At 50.8% G+C, this 4,937-nt stretch overlaps 1 long non-coding RNA gene across 1 annotated transcript; it reads right to left on the bottom strand.

Moving 5' to 3' along the window:
- Window positions 1-2,042: 2,042 nt before the first annotated feature.
- LOC125915418 (uncharacterized) lies at window positions 2,043-4,042 on the bottom strand. The gene is made up of 2 exons (XR_007455658.1): window positions 3,919-4,042; window positions 2,043-2,873 (listed from the first exon to the last, which is right to left on the bottom strand). It is a non-coding gene; the product is annotated as an uncharacterized LOC125915418 (long non-coding RNA).
- Window positions 4,043-4,937: the final 895 nt, after the last annotated feature.

Below are 4,937 nucleotides of genomic sequence, written 5' to 3'. Positions count from 1 at the left end.
GCTACGGGACCAATTTTGGTTTGTTTAGTAATATAAAGGCTGTGTGATTTGGGGACAGTTCTCGGTTCAGGTTCCAATTCTGGAAGTTGGCGTTATCACCACTGGCTACTCAGCAACTGGGATTAACCAGGCCCCATAGGTGAGCTCAGGTATCTGGTGGGCATCCCTGGGAGGTACTGACACATGAAGGGCCCCCCGAAAGGGTCAAGGAGGGCTTCCTGGAGGAGTGGTCATCTCACGGCCAGACAAGAGGTAAGGAGGATTTGAATATTCGTGACTGAGGTGGGAGATGAGGGGAAAGTGAACAGAGACCAAAGGAACACCGTGAGCAAAACCGAGGACATCATCCTTCTTTTGAGAGACGCTGGGTCCAGGAACTAAAATGTCTCAAGACTGAAGTGTTTCTTGCTAGCATACTGGGGCCAACTACCCAGGAGAGCTAATGAATGATCATTCATTATTTCATTCATTCATTCATTCATTCAGCACATATTTATTGAGCCTGGTCAAACTATATCCGAAACCACTGAGACAGAAATTGAAAATTATTCAGAATTGCTTTGTTCTTGGTATTAAGGATACAAAGGCCAACAGGTCAGACGCAGACTCTGCCCTCAGAGGGGAAAGGCAGGAGACAAGAAACAAACCAATACACAAACAAACAAAAAAAACCCAAATAGGAATTCATGCTGGAGTGTGCTGGAGGGAGGGCCCAGGTGGCCAGAAAAGGCCTCTCGGGGGGCATCTGGACCAAGATCTGAAGTTTGCAAAGCAGCCCAGCACCCCAGAGCAGGTAGGGGAGAGAATATTAGAGGCAGAAGGAAGAGCGAGTCAAAGTTGGGAGAAGGGGAACAGCAGACAGAAAGCTATGTGTCTGGAGCAGGGTGGCGTGGGGAGGGGAGCGTGGGAGCAAAGGGAGGGAGGCTGGCAGGGCAGGTCACAGGTCACAGGTCACGGGGCCTCACAGGCCAGACCAAGGGGCTGTGCATTTTATCCTATGCTTCTGCCCTGACAATGTCGCACGCCGTTCATAAAAGTTATGTGAACACACGCTTCCTCCTAGAAAAGGGATCCGCAAACAAACACGGGTCACCACCTGGTTCTGTCCAGCCCGCGGGCTACGAATGGCTTTTACATTTTTAATGATTCTCGTGCAAGTGCCTACATAGCACCCTTGACGTTGCCTCTTGACTTGCAAAGCCTAAAATAGTGACTATCTGGCTCTTTCCAGCAAAGTTTCCTGATCCCTGGCCTAGCATGATGCCAGATAAGGCGGTTCGTCTCTAGGAAAAGGCGACTAGGTTTATCGGCGCAAGACGGGAGGAATGTTCTGCTCTTTCAGGAGGAAAACCATAAAATAACCACACGATATCTGGATAAGAAAGGACACACCCGGCAACTTACCCATACGTATTATGGGTGCAGAGAAGACTCCAGGCCCCCACCCACCTCATGCCATGTGTCCCCATGACTTTGCCCTCCGAGCCCCCAGCTCCCAGAAATCCAATTTCCTAGTTATAGCCGCGCTTATTAAAAGCATGACTGTGAAGGCTGTTTATCCCAAGATCTATTTTTGTCATAACTGTTTGTAATGGTTAAAAGCCTGGGCAACTTAAACACTCCATACAAAATAATGCATCTTCAATAAACTGAAATATTAACCAATCATATGTAATGGTTCATTTCTACCAAACGCCCAGCTCAGGGTCCTCAGGGCATCGTAGAAATTGAAAATCGTATTGATGGACTGGCCAGCCTTCAAATTACACTGCACGGGGATGAAAAAGCATAGGAAAAGTTCTCATTATGGCTCCCTGACATTAATTTGAGCATTTTTATATGTCTGTCCTATTAAGCACTTTAAGTGCTTTTTGATAATTGTGCTTTGTAGTTTTTACAGCACTTCAGCCTATTCCCAGTTCAATTTCCTCTTTTATCCGATGTTTGAAATATTGATTTCTGACAGATAAAAGCAAACCTTATAATCTCAGCAGCCAGTAATAAGTGAGTGGGACGAGGCCTCGGAATGCATCGGGGAATGGTCATATTTGAAACAGTCTTTGTTTTATTACATTTCGTCAACAGAATTTACTTACTGCTTGCTGATATTTATGTAAAAAGCCCGGCCGTGGAGAGGGCCCGCGATATTGCCAATTTCAGCTCTACTTTTTGCATTTAGTAAGATAAAAGAAGCTTCTCCCTTGGAGCCCGATGATTGCGGCGGCTTAAACTGCTGTCAGCCGGCCGCAAGTAACTGTGATTTATCTTCTTCGGATTGCACCGTGTCGTGGCTACAAACTTTTCCTTCAGTTTTGCATTAAGAAGCTGACAGCCGGCCGGGATGCAGGAGGGCCTCCCCTCCCGGGCTCGCCGGGCCCCGACGGGCACCCCTGCCCCGGGGCAGAGAAGGGGGCAGCTCTTGGTGAAGCCAGGGATGGCCTCAGACACCGCTCCGTCCGCGCTTCCCAAAACGCAGCCTGCGGGACTCGGAGGGCGTAGAGAAGACTTCGAGAGCGACACAAAATCCCGATTTTAGTGATCCTCTCTCCTGTGCGTTCGGCCCCCACTGTTCCTTGCTGAGCCACGTGCAGGTTGCTGGGCGCACAGAGATGAGCATAGAAGGGAACTGCCTCGTCCTTACGATGCTCACGTTCGCGAGCGGTGATTCTCAACAAACGGGGGCGATGTTGCCCACCCCCTCGCCTGGAATATTTTTGGTTGTCACGACTGGCATCTCGTGGGTGAAGGCCAGGGAGGCTGCTAAACGTTGTCTGCTGCACAGGACGGTCTCCCACAGCACAGAATTATCTGGCCCCAAATGTCAATATAGCCGATAGTGAGAAACCCCGATCTCGTGGAAAGAGATAATTGACCTGTAAATGGACAGGAAAATAGCAGGCAGTAATAAAGGCAATAGGAAAATAAAACAGGGCAATGAGATAGAGACCAGACGACATTTACTGTGAGGCCAAAATACTAAGGATCCCGCCCTGAGAAGATCTGGGAACGGCTGTCATGCATGGCTGGAGAGAACACTCGTGCAAAGACAGGACAGCGGGACCAGGCTTGGCCAGCTTGTGTTGCAGAAAGAAGGCCAGGGTGGCTGCAGTTGGGGACCTGATGCGGCAGGGACCGAGGGGCTGGAGGAGAGCAGGGACAGGACGTGTCTCTGAAGTGGTGTTGGCAGAACGCTGAGATTGAGCGTGGCATAAAGGGAGACAGAGGGTTCCAGAATGATGTGAAAGTGAGTTATTTCAATATGGACTAGAAATAATGCTTCGGATGAAGATAAAGCATGAAGGTCAAGAAAGCAGAAGGCATTAAGTAAATCCCCACTCCGGTGACACACACGTACAGAAGAAACGGGGTGAAGGCAGCACCAGAGTGAGTTTCACTTGGGATGAGGAAGCAGAGGCCAGAGGGGTCTTACCCAAAGCCTCATGGCTTGCAAAGCCCAGAGTTGCCCCCGAGCCACATTCAGGAACTTTCTGGTTTTCCCAGAGCATCGGGTTTGAGAACGTCAGATCTGCAATCAGGGCCTGATTCTCCCCTAGAACTTTGGGCGTCATTTGTAACCAAGGGAAGACTGTTCAGGGACCCAGCCAACCGCCACCACACGCGACAATTAATTGCAGCCTCTCTCGGGCCTCAGGGCCACCCACCCTGGTGGTTAAAACCCTCCTATGTGCCAACGCATTCACTCATTTAACGAGTATTTACTGAGCGCCTACTATGTGCCCGATGCTGTGCTTTACACTGCAGACACAGCAGGGAACATCTGCTCCTGTGACTCAGCGGTCTCTCTGGGCTCCGGAAGGCTGACCCATAACCCCATAACTGTGGGTAAACGGGTACTAGTAACGGTCAGGGTCAGCTAAGTTATGCTTCCCTAACAAGCACACGTGAACGCTCACTCACTGTGCACCCCGTCCATTGCAAGGCAGCAGAGAGCTCTGTTCTGCACTGGCGTCCTCCAGGAGCCCGGCAGGTGGGGCAGCTGGCATCCGAAACGATGCCAGTCACTGTGGCAGACGAAACAAAATAAGCCTGGTGAAGCTTGTGCGGGCTCTCCCGGCTTCCGCCCATGTGTTCTATGTGCCCCCATTTCATTGGCCAAAGGAAGTCACATGACCACACCCGACTTCAGGAAGACGGGAGGAGAAACCACCTACCTGCGATCAACCCTATTGACGGAAGATCAATGACCTAAGTGAGGCCCCTGGCTCTGGAAGGAGTCCTGAGACCTCTAATGGGCAGGGCTGCAGGGCCAGGGTCTCAAACTGGAGGGCTGTGGGCAGCATCCGGTCCACAGCCACGCAGCGTTGAAATCTTTAAAAACCGGTTGTCAATATTTTTAAGTGGGGAGATTTCGCATTAAAAAAAAAAAAAAATCGCAATCTCTCTTTAAAAGATTCCGCAGGACGAGGGGGCTGGGCTGACAGCTCCGAGACCGGAGCCTGCTTCGGATTCTTGTGTCTCCTTCGCTCTCTGCCTCTCCCCCACTCACGCTCTGTCTCTCTCTCGAAAATAAATAAACATTTAAAAATTTTTTTTTTTTTTTTTTTTTTTTTTTTAATTCAGAAGGGCCGCCGCCCAGTCTTTGCTCTAAGCACTTTGGGTCACCTGCCCAGCTCTTCTGCTGCTGCGATTACAACCCTGCTCGAATGCGTTTCACAGATAGGGAAACTGAGGCTTGCAGTAAGAAAACGACCTGCGCACATTCAGACCGATTAATGGCAGGCTCGAAACCAAAGCCATCCCAGACAAAATTGTGGGTGGAGACCGAGGGGAGTGCGGAGTGCGGGAGAGGCAGGGTGGGCTGGCCCATCTGCCGGACCAGACCAGCCTGGCGGTTCTGCCACCTGGACACGCACACCCGACCCCTGCCAGGCCCTGAGCAGAGCTCTCCGAGCCCCGGCTGCCGGGACTGCAGCTGG

This window comes from Panthera uncia, assembly GCF_023721935.1.
Source record: "Panthera uncia isolate 11264 chromosome E2 unlocalized genomic scaffold, Puncia_PCG_1.0 HiC_scaffold_19, whole genome shotgun sequence".
NCBI classification, from domain to species: Eukaryota; Metazoa; Chordata; class Mammalia; order Carnivora; family Felidae; genus Panthera; species Panthera uncia.
This window is presented reverse-complemented; position numbering and strand designations above follow the sequence as displayed.